The sequence below is a fragment of the Choloepus didactylus genome, chromosome 2, assembly GCF_015220235.1.
Source record: "Choloepus didactylus isolate mChoDid1 chromosome 2, mChoDid1.pri, whole genome shotgun sequence".
NCBI lineage: Eukaryota > Metazoa > Chordata > Mammalia > Pilosa > Megalonychidae > Choloepus > Choloepus didactylus.
Window position 1 is genome coordinate 203,174,540 of NC_051308.1, and position 15,775 is coordinate 203,190,314.

Genomic DNA, 15,775 nt, shown 5'->3' on the forward strand with positions numbered 1-15,775 from the left:
AACTTAATCCCCACTAATATGTCTGCCCCACAAGATTGCATCAAAGAATATAGCTTTTTCTGGGGGACATAATACATTCAAACCAGCACAGGGGCCAAGGGTTACCATAAGCTCATTCACCTGTTCCCTCTTAGTGGTCACTCTGGCCCCCTTTCCTTTCTTCTTTCCTTCCTTCCTCCGTCCTAATTTGGTGCTGGCAGTGGCAGCAGCTACTCCTTTGGCGGTGGGGAAGGGACCCTGGGAGCAGCTCAGAGCATAGCTGGTGCTTCGGTGGCTGACGGAGAAAGAAGTATACTATAGTCCTTTAAGTGTGCAATAGCATTATGTCTAAAAAATGTATATACCTTAATTTAAAAATACTTTATTGTTAAAAAATGTGAACCATCATCTGAGCCTTCAGCAAGTTCTGATCTTTTTACTGATGAAGGGTCAATGACTGCTGACTGATCAGGGTAATAGTTGCTGAAGGTTTAGATGGCTGTGGCAATTTATTAAAATAAGACAACAGTGAAGTTTGCTGCATTGATTTAACTTCCTTTCACGAAAGATTTCTCTGTAGCATGTGATGCTTTTTATAGCATTTTGTCCACAATTGAACTTCAAAATTAGTCAGTCCTTTCAAACCCTGCCACTGCTTTATCAACTAACTTGATGTGGTATTCTAAATACTTTATCATTTAAACAATGTTCACAGCATCTTCAGGCATAGATTCCATCTCAAGAAACTACTTTTTTTACTCATTCATAAGAAGCAAATCCTCATCTGTTCAAGTTTTACCATGAGATTGCAACAATTCAGTTACCTCTTCAGGCTTCATGTCTAATTTTAGTTCTCTTGCTATTTTTACCATCTCAGCAGTTACTTCCTCCACTGAAGTCTTCAACCTTTCAAAATCTTCCATGAGGGTTGGAATCAACTTCTTCCAAACCCCTGTTAATGTTGGTATTTTGACCTCCTTTCATAAATCACAAATGCTCTTAATGGCATCTAAAATGGTGGACCCTTTCCAGAAAGTTTTCAGTTTACTTTGCACCGATCCATCAGAGGAATCACTATCTATGGCAACTATAGCTTTACAAAATGTGTCTCTTAAATAATAAAACTTGAAAGTAGAAGTGACTCCTTGATCTATGGGCTACAGAATGGATGTTGTTAGCAGGCATAGAAACCACATGTATCTCTTTGTACATCTCCATCAGAGCTCTTGGGTGACCAGGTGCATTGTCAATGAGCAGTAATATTTTGAAAGGAATCTTTTTTCCTGAGCAGCAGATCTTAACAGTGGGCTTAAAATGTGTTCAGTAACCATGTTGTAAACAGATGTGCTGTCATCCTTACTATGTTGTTCCATTTATAGAGCACAAGCAGAGTAGATTTAGCACAATTCTTAAGGGCCCTAGGATTTTTGGAATGGTAAGTGAGCACTGCTGCAGCTTAACATCACCAGCTACATTGGCCCCGAACAAGAATGTCAGCCTGTCATTTGAAGCTTTGAAGTGAGGCATTGCCTTCTCCTCTCCAACTATGAAAGTCCTAGATGGCATCTTCTTCCAATAGAAGGCTGTTTCATCTACATTGAAAATCTGTTGCTTAGTGTAGCCATCTTCATCGATTATCTTAGCTAGATCTTCTGGATAACTTGCTGCAGCTTCTACATCAGCACTTGCTGCTTCACCTTGCACTTTTATGTTATGGAGATGGCTTCTTTCCTTAAACTTTATGAACCAACCTCTGCTAGCTTCAAACTTTTCTTCTGCAGCTTCCTCACCTCTCTCAGCCTTCATAGAATTGAAAAGAGTTGGGGCCTTGCTGTAGGTTAAACTTTGGCTTAAGGGAATGTTGTGGCTGGTTTGATCTTCCATCCAGACCGTTAAAACTTTCTCCATATCAGCAATAAGGCTGTTTTGCTTTCTTATCATTCATGTGTTCACTGGAGTAGCACTTTTAATTTCCTTCAAGAACTTTTCCTTTGCATTCACAACTTAGTTAACTGTTTAGCTCAGGAGGCCTGTCTTGGCTTTTGACATGCCTTCCTCGCTAAGCTTAATCATTTCTAGCTTTTGGTTCAAAGTGAGAGATGTGGAATTCTTCTTTTCACTTGAACACTTCAAGGTTATTGTAGGGTTATTAACTGGCCTAGTTTGAAAACCGTTGTGTTTCAGGGAATGGGGAGGCCCAAGGAGAGGGAGAGAGCTGGGGAACCGCTGGTTGGTGGAGCAGTCAGAACACATGCAACATTTATCATTAAGTTCATCATCTTATATGGGCATGGTGTGCCGAAACAAAATAGTAACATCAAAGATCACAGATCACAGACCACCGTAACAGATATAATAATGATGAAAAAGTTTTAAATATTGTGAGAATTACCAAAATGTGACACAGACACAAAGTGAGCACATGCTCTTGGAGAAATGGTGCTGACAGACTTGCTCGAAACAGGGTTGCTAACAAACCTTCAGATTGTAAAATACAATATCTGCAAGGGCAGTAAAGTGAACACAATAAAACAAGATATGCCAGTAGTAAAGCAAATATTTAGTATTATGATAATCACCAAACAGAAAAACAGTCCTCTCTGAATAATTTGGCATTAATTGATAGACAGTCTTATCTACATGAACTCCTATTTCCTTGAGCAAACCCTTTCTTTGTCAGTTAATATTTAACAGTATTATTTTATAGAAAAAGGAACCATATCATAAGATTTCTTGAGTTTGAACTAATCACACTAGAGACAAGGTTTCTATATCAAATCCACTTTTTAAAAATCAACTTGTTGCATTGAAGTCAAACTAGTTTCTTTGTGAAAGTGGTCAGTTTTCAGGGTGACTTGAGTCTGAGAAATATAAGGGAGGAGGTAAGTTCTAGATTAAATACTTGCTCAATGTACCTTAGCTGTAATATTTGGGTGGAAACAGAAAATGCCTAGTTAAATTTTTAAGTAGAGGTTGCTGAAGACTAATGAGTTAAGAGCAGGTTCTTAAATATGGAAACATATTTGCAGAGGCCAGGGCATGTTTTGTCTCTCTAAATGGTTTTGTAATTCACTCTTTTCTTGAGATTAGAAGAGTTTGTTTAAAATATCATTAAAATATATTGGAATCAAATAAATGTAAACAAAACCCAAAGACTAATCCACAGCTTGAACTCTGGCTATTTTTCAGCAAGAATATAGCGAGCTTAAGAAATGAGGGGGAGAAGATGAGGTGAGGTGACTTACATAGCACCATATTGCTAGTTAATGGCAGAAACAGAACTAAAAGTCAGATATATGTTCCTACTCTGAATACAGGACTCTTTTCATATTAAATGAAATACATAATCTTTTGCTTGCTTTATCACTTCAGAGACTAATCCCTATAAAAGTTTCTTCCTCTGAAGCAAATAAAAGTATAGGCCTCTGGCTGCTGGTATTATCACATCTCAGGCTGCATCAGCAGAGAAGCAGAGGTAGACCAACTAATCTTACACCATGGCTTTCATTTTCAATTCTTTTAGTTATTCCCCTGATTACAATCCTGTGCTCTTCCATCCCATTGAGAAAAGCCTGTTTATTCTTCTAGGACTTACTATAAAGTGCAGGAAGATAGAGTCAGCATCATCCTACCTCCCATTGTCCTTTCTAGACCTTTACTCCTACCTTCAGTAAAATCCTCCTTTCTTTGAGGCTCATACCCTACCCAGCATACCTTTCTCCTATACCACTTGTTGATTAACATGTCTTAAAATATGTTATCAGTTTTCTGTTGCTGCTGCTGTAACTAATTAACATAAACGTAGCTTAACACAACACAAATTTATTATCTTACAGTTCTATAGGTCAGAAGTGTGACACAGTTTCCAGTGGGCTAAAATCAAGGTGTCATTAGGGCTGCATTCCTTTCTGGAGGCTCTAGGGAGAATCTGTTTCCTTGCCTTTCCAGTTTCTAGAAGATGCCCATATTCATTCCTTGGCTCGCAACCCCATTTTTCCATCTTCAAAGCCAGCAGTGTTTCATGTCTCTGACCTTTCTTTTGTAGTCACATCTCCCTCTCTGTCATCTTCTGCCTGCCTCTTCTAAGGACCTTGTAATTGCATTGAACCCACCTGGGTAAACCAAGATAATCTCCCCATCTCGTGGTCTTTAACTTAATTGCATCTGCAGAGTCCCTTTTGCCAGGTAAGGCATATTCACAGGTTCCAGGGATTAGGAGGTGAACATCTTAGGGGAGGAGGAGGTTTGATTCTGCATATGGCAGTATTCATCACTATTGGTGTTCTTCAATGTCTTAGAAAACAGCTACTTTCACCTATTCTTCATTCCACTTCACCTACCCACTTCCATAACCATACTTGAGATCTATTGTAGCCTAAAAATAACTCTTCCTCTGAAATCTTGAAGTTTTAATTGTCATGCTCTCTGACCATAACCCTCTGCCCTTTTTTTTCATTGCTCACTCCCACTGCATCTATCGTACATTTAGTTAGATTCACACGTTTTAATAGGGAAAGAATGGACTTTATGGAGGAAAAATCCTATGTGCAGAATTTTGAAAGATGGGTTTGATTCAGGCTCTCCTACTTACTAATTGTTTGGCCTTGGGGAAGTCAGTTAACTTCTCTGAGCCTCAAAATCTTTATATGAAAAATGAGGCTAATTATTATGGGATTGTTGTAAGAATAAGAGAATCTAACTCATAAAGGGCACTCAATATAAAGTAGGTCTTTTTTTTTAACCTTATCAAGAGCTATATTTTATCCCCTTTATAAGAGTGTGTTGCCTGGTTAAAACACATGGTCTCCTGAGAGAATAGTAGATAGATTTTTTTTCTAGTCCCCGGTTTCTATTCTACGTGCAGTTTCTTTATCCTCAGAGTCTCCAAGCAGCATGATCTTCTTGGTATCCAGCCTGCTCACTCATCTCTTTTTCTGTGCTCTCTATCTCTGTTTCCTCTCTAGCATAAACTTTACCTAGGCTCAGGCCCTTGAGTTGTCCTACAGTTAGACTTCACACTGATCATGATTTTCTGGATGTTAGATATATATTTTTTTAAATTGGTCTAGCCGATTGTATAAAAATGGGGCTTATGAGGGGTGACAATGTGATTGGGAAAGGCATGTGGATCACACTCCCCTTTGTCCAGTGTATGGATGGATGAGTAGAAAAATGGGGCAAAAAAAACCACCCAGTGTTCTTTTTTACTTTAATTGTTCTTTTTCACTTTAATTTTCATTGTTATTATTTTTGTGTGTGTGGTAATGAAAATGCTCAAAAATTAAGTGAATGCACAACTATATAATGGTACTGTGAACAACTGAATATATGCTTTGTATGACTGCATGGTATGTGAATATATCTCAATAAAAATGAATTTTTAAAAAAATTAGTCTAACTGGATATTGAATGTTTAAAACTTACTTTAAAAATATTTATCAAGTAAAATTGGCCTATAGCATGGCCCTTAGTAGGTATTCAATAAATGCTTATTGAATTAGTATAGTCATGCAACTGTTTGATTGATTCTACCATAAGTTTATAATCTATAAACTCAGCTACTACAGCTTCAATCACTAATCCTATTTTGTGACCCAGCCAACTGACTGTCCCATGCCGTCTTGTGCTTATAACAAATCTTTACTACTTTCCTCAAGAAGCTACTTCCTTTCTCTTCTCTTTTAGCACATATTGTACCTTCTCCTTCAAATAATAAATAAAATTCATATGGCAGAAACTTCCATACTTGCTATGCTCAGAAATTTATCAATATACACACCCATCTCAATTTTCTCCTTTCTAGGGTGAAAAAGTACTTCAGTATAAGGCAAATCCTTCCACTTATGCTTTGGAAGTTCCCTTAATTCATTAGTCTCACACTTCAGCCTGTATTATTATTCTCTCCCTCTCTATTAGCTCTTTTCCCTCATCATGAAAGAACTACTATATAGTTGCTCTATATAAGGCATTATTATAGACTCTTTATCCATCTTATTTAATTCTTAAAACAACCCTGCAAGAATTTATCTTATTTTATAGGTAAAACTAATTGCAGAGAGATTAAATAATCTTACACCATTTTAAGTGAGAGAGTCTGGATTCAAATGCATGCCTTGTCTGATTCTGGCACTCATGCTCTTTCCTTTGGTCCATGCAGTTTTCCTAATCAAAACTCTCTCTTTTCTAAAACACAGAAATTTCCTTGGTTGTACATACCCCTATAGCAACTTTTTTCCCTCTTTATAGCCAACTTTTTGTTTTAACTGCCTCTATTTCTTTGCTTCCCGGTGCACTGAGGCTGTGCCCATTATGCCACAGAAACCACTCTCACTGAGTTTATGGGAGCATTCCTACCTGCTGAACAGGTAGATTAGTTAATTTTATCTAAGGTCGCAAAGTTAGTAGATTGCGGATCAATCAGTGGAATCTGTCTGACTCCTAGTATAATGCATTTCCACCTCACTTTGCAGCTTCCTTATGGCCCTGATACATGGACAATCAGCTTGTGTTTGGACAATTTCCTAGACAGTAAGACAGGCTATTAAATTTGAGGCACCTTTCTTTGTTGGAAAGTTTTTATGTTATATTTTCTCATTGGTCTTATGTTGTCTCTGGAGGAAGTAAAAAGCAGTGCTTCTTCCCCATGACAGCTTTTCACATATTTACAAGCCCCTAAATCTCTCTCTTCAATCACTCCTTTTATGGCCTGGTTTCGTACAGTGCTCACAGTTAAGAAAGAGTGCTTTCAGTACGGTGTGACAAGTGCAGGGTATAGTTTACCTTAAGACTACACTGCTGTGAAAGCTCTTAAATTATATTAGTTGGTGAGTCACAGTAGACTACTTGTGGTCACCTCCAAGTACTCCACCACATGCATCCCCCATCTTTTTTTGTTGTTATTAAATGTTACTTCCTTGAAGAAGGCTTGCCTTACTGAAACTTCCCTCTACACTAGATCAAATAACATGGTTTTATAATCCTTCCTTTAGAGCCTCAGTAGTTATTGTATTTTAGTTTGCATCAAAACATCTGATATGCAGATTATAGGCCCCTTGCTAAGAGATTCTGAATCAGTGGATCTGGGATTGGACCCAGGAATCTGCATTTTAACAAGCACCGCATTCTTGAAACTCAATTAGAGTAGTAGTTTTAAGAAAAACAGCCTATCTGGGGAACTGTTTGTTTTTTTAAAATTAAGTATTCTGATTATTTTTGTCTTTATTCCACTCAAAAGGACTGTTAGCTGAATGTGGAGCGGTTTAGTAAATTTCAGACATAGATATGATGAAGCTGACTTGAGAATAGTCTTAAAGTAGCATAAGGCAAGCAGATCAGGAACAGAGCTGCCTTATACTCCCGTTATCCAGTGTTATGGACAGATGAGTTGAAAATGGAAACAAAAAAGTAAATGAATAATAGGGGGGATGGGTTGTTTTGGGTATTCTTTTTTATTTTTATTTTTATTCTTATTTTTATTTTATTACTTTTTTTGGATTAATGAAAATGTTCGAAAATTGATTGTGGTGATGAATGCACAACTATATGATGATACTGTGAACAACTGATTGTACACGTTGGATGATTATATAGTATGTGACTATATCTCAAAATTGCAAGGGAGGAAAAAAAACAGAGCTGCCTTAATTAGGAGTCAGTGTATAATGTGGTTAATGTACAGCATACCAGTTCTTTAGGAAGGACTTGTGTTTTTTTCTACTTCTGAGTAGTTACCTACCATTTCAGAGCTCACTTTAGTCTGCTTCTCCCAACTCCCTGCTTTTCCTCTTTGCCTTTTAATTGTCCTTTATGTCTATAAGATGAAGAGGAAATAGTGCCAGACCAGGTTCGCATTCTGACTCTGCCACTAACTAGCTGTGTGACCCCAGGAAAGTTCTTTAATCTCCATAAACTTCAATAAGAAAATTTCTCTGTAAAATGAAAAGACAAATAATAGAATAAGTACTTACTAGATGTTAGTTCCTTTCCTGTGCATCTCCATCTCCCTTTCCCCTCTTTCTCTTTCTGTATACCTCCTAACCTCTCCCCAACAAAGGGGAATCAAGAACCTCATATTTAGAAGGTATTTTGGAGGTCATCTAGGCCAACTCTGTCAGAATCACTACTACTAGATTTTAAGCTACAAAAGAATTAGAATTGTTTTATTTAATGTTAAATTCTCACACTGCCTGCAGTTAGTAGGTAGTCAATAAATGTAATTTGAATGTAGGAGTGAATGAAAAAATGAACCAATATCATCTGATGCAAAAATTTCCTTTACTGTAATCTAAATTTACTATATCCCCTTCAACTACTGGACACTTGAGACCAGTGATAGGGATTGTGCCTAACTTGCTATATTTTTAATGCTTATCTTAGGCTCTTGTATGTAAATGAATGATTTAAATGAATAATATAAGTGGTTACATTTTGCTTTAATTTCTCCAGTAACAGGGAGCATTCACCTTGTAAGGTAATCAAATAAAAGGCAGCCAACTATTTCATTCATTCAGTCTGACATTTTAAATGGTGATACAGTGATCCATGAGTGTCTGAGTAAAATGTATGAGGTGTATCCAGTGGTCTTCTTGCAACTTCCAGATTCCAATCATCTCCTTGTACCCTAGAGTTGATAGTGGGAAAGTCCACAAGGTTGTGAATAAGACAGCTTGAAGAAAATAAGAACAGACTGTATAGCAACTGATAACAAACCAAAGTAGGCCAATTTGTCTTCTGCCACAGAAACTTAAGGTATTTTATTGTGCTGTGGCAGTGAGGCTTCAAGTCAAGTGGTACCACTTGACCTAAAATTAAGATGATTATTAAACATTTACAGAATTCTGAATAATGATATAATGCAGAAGATATCTTTGACTCCTATGGGCTTAGTATCTAAATGGTATTCTTAGAATAGAAAAATGAGAAATGATAGGAGAATGGAATTAAAATAGCACCTACAAAACTTGATTACTTTTTGCTGAATGTCTTCCCACAGTAGACTCTGCCCTCCTCAGCAACTGAGACTGGCCAAATGCCAAACACAAACTATGCATTTGTTTGAATGTAGTTAAGCAAGTCACCCTGCAGTTCTTGTTCTTTGTTGCTGTTTTTCACCAAGCCTCAAGTGCTATGATACAATTGGTTTTGATGAGGAATTCTTTGTCCCAATTAATAATAATAATAATAATGGCTAACATTTTTATAATGCTTACTGTCTGCCAGAACCAGACCCACTATGAGTGTTTTTATTTGCATTAAACTAATTTAATATTCATAACACCCTATGAGATAGTTATTTTTATCCCCATTTAGAGATAAAGAAATTGAGTTACCGAAACATAATTAATTTTCCCAAGGTCCCTGAGCTAGCAAGTTGCCGGGCTGGAATACAACTTAGGCTTTCTGCTCCCAGAGTTCATTCCTTAACCATTACTCTATACCTCCCTCTAGCTGTGCTTTTTGCCAGCCCAGCATGCTCTTCCTTACCTCTTTTGCTAACATCACCCTTCCTTCTTGTGGGGAAACAATTCCTTGTAGTTTGTATGGAGTTGACCTCTTCTTTTCTTATTCCCACCTGAGGGCTCATGAGAGGCTTGATTGATTGACATATCCTGCCCCCTAGCTAGGATGATTGAGTCAGTCAAATGCATGTGTTTTGGCTGGTATTGCTAATTATAAGGGTTACAGGAGCCTAACGTAGCTAGTGGCTATTCAGGCCACATTTAACAAATGTTTACTGAATGCCACACACTCTAGACACATGAGATACCTCAATGAATGAAGCAAAGAACCTTACCCTTGTTGTGGCTTACATTGTAGCACAGGGAGATAATGAACATAATAAGCAATTAAATTATATAGCGTGTTAGAAAGTAAGTGCGATAGAAAAAAGGAATAATAGAATAGGGTTTGAAGGAATTCAGAGTGCTGGGTGGCATTAGGGAGATAGGACAGATTTCAGTATTTTATGGGGTGACCTGTGTGTTCCTCATTCAGAAAGTAATATTTGATCAGACTGAAAATCAGGGAGGGTGTTAACCAAGCAGATATTTGAAGGGAACAGCTAGAACAAAGGCTTCTATGGTGGGACTGTGCCTGGTATGTTTAAGGAGCAGTAAGGACTGTATGTGACAAAGTAGTAAAAAAAAAAGGAAGTCAGAGGGAGCCAACTCACAGGCCATTGCGAGAATTATAGCTTTTACTTCGAATGAAATAGGAAACCTTTGGAAGTTTTTGAGTAAAGGAATGTCAGGATCTGACATGTTTTTGAAGTATCACCCTGACTGTTGTGTGAAGAATAGATTGAAGAGGGGGCAAGTAAGGGTAGAATTAGGTAGACCTGTTAGGAGACTAGTGAAGTAATCCAGGTGAAAGAAAATGGTGGCTGGAACCAGGGAGAAATAGTGGAAATATTGAGAAATTGTCACATTCTAGAAATAGGTGAAAGTAGAGCAAAGTGTGATTTCCTGATGGATTGGATGTGTGATATTAAGAGAATGAAGAGTCAAAGATGACTCCGAGGTTTTTGGCCTGAGCAATTGGAAGGAAGAAAATTGCCATCAGTTGATACTGAGAAGGCTACAGGTGAAACGAATTTTGAACATGTTAAGTTTGTGAGATTTATTAGACCTTCAAGTGTGGATGATGATTAAGGAGTTGTATAGATGTGTTTAGGAGAGAAATCTTTATCTGAGATGTGAATTTGAGAATTATTGGCATAAAAATGGTATTAAAGCAAGAGAACGAATTGAAATAACCAAAGGAATGAATATAAATAGAGAAGGGACAAGGAACAGGGACTGAGTCCTTGTATTTTAACATTATGAGTTGGGGAGAAGAAGAGGAGCCAGCAGAGGAGACTAAAAAGGAGAGTCCAATGATATAAGAGGAAAACCAAGAGAGTGTGATGTCCTGGAATTCAAGTGAAGAAAGTGTGTCAAGGATGAGGGAGTTGTTAATTGAGTCAAATATTTTAACATAAGGACTGAGAAATGACTGTTGGATTTAGCAATATGGAGGCCATTGGTGACTTAGGTGAAATCATTTTCATTGGAGAGGTAGGGACACCTGATTAGAATGGGTTCGGAAAGAATGGAAAGAAAAAAACTGAAGGCAAAGTATAAACAGTTCTTTAAATGAGTTTTGCTTCAAAAGGAGCAAAGAAATGAGGTGGTGGATAGCAGGGAAAGTGGGGTCATTAGGATGTTCCTTTATTTTTAAAGATGGGAGGAATAACATCATGTTTTTTTCCTGGTGGAAATGAACCCATCTTTGCCATCATGTGAGGACAGCCTGCCTGAGAATGAGGCCAACATAGAAGGAAAGCAAAGCTGTGACAGATTTCCCATGATATCATTTGAATCACTGCATCCAACCATACCTAAAGTTATAATCACCTGCTTGAACTTCTTGGTTAAATGAGCTAAAGCATTCCCCTTTTTAAGTAGTTTGAGTTGAATGTCTATCACTTCCAATGAAAAGTGCATTTCTAGTTGTACACAGACAATTGAATTATGTTAGGTAAAAAAGTATGACTGTTACAGTTTTTATTTAGAGATTAAGTATGGTTTTGGGCAGTGTATATGGGTGCCAAGGACAAGGGGTGGACTGTGTTGGTTAATTTCATGTGTAAAAACTTGTCTAGGTTATGGTGTCCAGTTGTTTGGTTAAGCAAGCACTGGCCTGATTGTTACAGTGTTTCATTGCCTTCAGCAATGAAAGAAGCTCAGCCAATGAGTTGAAGGCCTTAAAATGAAGAACTGATTTCAGCAGTTACAAAGAAGAATTTCTATCTCTACTTCAGCCAGCCAGTTTCTCCTGGAGAATTCATCAAAACCTACTTTGGAGTTCCCAACTTACAGACTGCCGTACAGAATTCGTATTTGCCAGTCCTTACGGTTGCATGAGTCAATTCCTGTAATAGATCTCTTAATATTTGCATATAGATAGACAGATAGATAGATAGATAGATAGATAGATAGATAGATAGATAGATCCTGTCAGTTCTGTTTCCCTGGAGAACCTTGACCAATATAGTCCTAAACCTCCTTTTCATCCTGACTTCAAAGACGGTCTTCATATTATTTAAGTTGAAACTTTCCCTGAGTTTTTAGTTTTTATTATTATTTATATGTTTATATTGTTTGCATATCATTTAGTATATTTATTATATCTTGCAAATGAGTAATATTTTGCAATTTTACAAATAGAAAAAATGAATTATTATAGGGAAACTCAGAAAAATTAGTTCCTATCTTTTGTTTAGTTAGAACATGCTATTTTACCAGTTTTATCTGTATAGCTCATTATTTTATCACAGAACAAACATTCACGTAATCATTACCAGAACAAGAAATAGGATGTCACTGACAGCCTTGAAGTCTCACTCACACTCCCTCTGAATCACCATTTCTTCCCTCCACACAAATGTAATCACTGTCCTGACTTAATGGTAGTCAGTTTCTTCCTTTTCTTTATTTTTCCACATAAGCATATATTCCTAAATATTGTAATTTGAGTTTACCTGTTTTTTTAAACTATGTAAATGTAATCATGCATTATTTTTTCTTGTGTAGTTTATTTTGTTCAACATTATGTTTATGTGATTCATCCATGTTAAATGTCATAATTACTGTAGTATAATCCACAGTTTATCATAGTATAGAACATTCCCATGCCTCCAAAAATTTCCCTCAGGTGGCTTCTTGTCAACCCCCCACCTGCCAAGAGACAACCACCACTGTGTTAATATCTTTCACCTTAGATTAGTTTACCTGTTCTAGGACATCATATAAATGGGATCATATAGTATTATCCATTTGTTTCGGACATTATGTTTTTGAGATTCATTCATATTGTTATGTGCATCAGTAGTTCATTCCTTTTTAATACCAAGTAGCATTTGATTGTATGAACATACCACAGTGTGTCCATTCTTCTTTGAATAATATTTGAGTTTTTTCAAGTTTTTGGTTACTGTGAATACAACTGCAATTTTCATTCTTTTATAAGACTTTTTTGTGGACATGTTTTCATTTCTCATGGCTAAGTACTTAGGAGTGCAATTGTTGGGTCAAAGGATAGGGTAAAAGAAACTGCTAAGCTTTTTTCCAAAGTGATTGAATAATTTTGGAATATATCATTTTTTGTGTGTGGTTATTCCCACCATCAGTATATGAAAGTTTTTGTTGCTCCACTTCTTGGCCAACACTTGGGGTATCAATCTTTTAAATTTTAGCCATTCTAGTGCGTGTGTAGTAGTATCTCATTACGGATTTAATTTTCATTTCTGTAATGACTAATGATATTGAACACTTTCTCATGTGTTCATTAATCATTTGTTTATCTCTCCTTTTTGAAGGATCTGTTCAAATCCTTTGCTCATATTTTTAAATTGGGTTGTGTTTTGTGTGTGTGTTGAAGGAGTTCTTTATATATTCTGGATGCAAGTCCTTTGGCAGATTTGTTTTGCAAACATTTTCTCATAGTCTGTGTCTTGCCTATTCACTTTTTAACAAGGTCTTTTGATGAGCAGAAAATTTGAGTCTAATGTAACAAGTTTTTTCATGATTAATGCTTTCTCAATGATGTTTTGTAGTTTTTTTGGTAGACTTATACACCTCCAGTTAGATTTATTTTTAAATATTTGAAGTGTTTATGCTATTGTCAATGGTAACATTTTAATTATATTTCTGACTATTATGCATCTATAAAAATACAGTTGATTCCTGACTTTAAAGCATATTATCAAGCCACAGTGCTCAAAACAGCATGGTGCTGGCATAAAGATAGACATAATGATCATTGGAATCAAATTGAGAGTTCAGAAATAGACCCTCAGATCTATAGTCAATTAATTTTTGATAAGGCTCCCAGGTCCACTCAACTGGGACAGAATAGTCTCTTCAATAAATGGTTTCAGAAGAACTGGATATTCATATCCAAAAGAATGAAAGAGGACCCCTATCTTACTCCCTATACAAAAATTAACTCAAAATGGATCAAAGACCTAAATATAAGATAAAGTACCATAAAACTCCTAGAAGAAAATGTAGGGAAGCTTCTTCAAGGCCTAGTGATAGGTGGTAATTTCCTAGACCTTATACCCAAAGCATAAACAATTGAAAGAAAAAATAGATAAATGGGACCTCCTCAAAATTGAATACTTCTGTGCTTCAAAGGACTTTGTCAAAGGGGTGAGAAGGCAGCTGACTCAGTGGGAGAAAATATTTGAAAACCACATGTATGATAAGGGCTTGATATCCAGATTATACAAAGAAATCCTACAACTCAACTATAAAAAGACAAACAACCCAATTAAAAAATGGGCAAAAGACATGACTAGGCATTTTTCCAAAGAGGAAACAGAAATGGCTAAAAAGCACATGAAAAGATGCTCATCTTCACTAGCTTTAGGAAATGTAAATTAAAACCACAATGAGATATTTCATACCTATTAGAATTGCCACTGTTAAGCAAACAGGAAACGACAAGTGTTGGAGAGGATGTGGAGAAATTGGAATACTTATTCACTGCTGGTGGGAATGTAAAATGGCCCAGCCACTGTGGAAGATGCTTTGGTGCTTCCTCAGGAAGGTAAGTATAGAGCTGCCACATGATCTGGCAATCCTGCTACTTGGTGTATACCCAGAAGAACTGAAAGCAGGGACTCAAATAGACATTTGCATACCAATGTTCATCGCAGCATTATTCACAATTGCCAAAAGATGGAAACAATCCAAGTGTCCATCAACCAATGAATGGATAAACAAAATGTGGTTTATACATACAATAGAATATTATTCAGCAGTAGGAAGGAATGAAGTCCTGAAGCACACGACAAAATGGATGAATCTGAAATGTCAGACACAAAAGGACAAAAATTGTATGATCTCACTAATATAAACTAATTATAATATGTAAACTCATAGACATAGAATCTAGAGTATAGGTTACCAGGAGATAGAATGAGGTTAGAGAATGTAGAGTAGTTGTGTAAGATGTGCAGAATTTTTAACTAGGTTGAATTTAAATGAGTGGAAATGGATAGAGGTGATGCTAGTATATTATTTTGAGTATAATTAACAGTGCTAAATTGTGTGTGAATGTGGTTGATAGGGGAAGTTTAGAGTCATATATGTCACCAGAAGGAAAGCCAGAGGTTAAAACATGGGAATGTATAACTCAGTAAATCTTGTGGTGAATAATGATTGTGATTAACAGTGCAAATTAAAAATTTCTTCTATGAACTAGAAAAAATGTATGAAACTCTTATAAGAGTTAATAATAGAGTGGTATATGGGGAAAAAACATACCTATTGCAAACTCTGGACCATAGTTAACAGTAATATCTTGCTATGCTTTCATCAACAATAACAAATGTACCACACCAATGCTAGGGGTTAATGATAGGCAAGGTTAAGAGGTATGGGATATTTTGAGTTTTCTCTCTCTCTCTCTCTCTTTTTTTTTTTTTTTTTTTGGAGTTATGAAAATGTTCTAAAATTAATTGTAGTGATAAATGCACAACTGTGATGATACTGTGAGCCACTGATTGTATGCTTTGGATGGATTATATGATGTGTGAATATACCTCAGTAAAATTTCATTAAAAAAGAAAAAAGTACTGTTGATCTTTTGTGTATTAAATTTTTATCCAGCAACCTTACTAAATTCACTAATTTTAATAATTTATCTGTAGATTCTTTTGGGTTTTTACATCTACAATCATATCATCTGCAAATAATGAGACTTTTATTTTTTATTTCCTTATGCCTTTTTTCTCATGCCTTTCTGCACT

At 36.3% G+C, this 15,775-nt stretch overlaps 1 protein-coding gene across 1 annotated transcript in view; it reads left to right on the top strand.

Moving 5' to 3' along the window:
• The window catches only part of ZSWIM5 (zinc finger SWIM-type containing 5), a 250,126-nt gene that overhangs the window by 137,477 nt on the left and 96,874 nt on the right, over nucleotides 1-15,775 (top strand). The gene's annotated exons all lie outside the window — the stretch shown is intronic.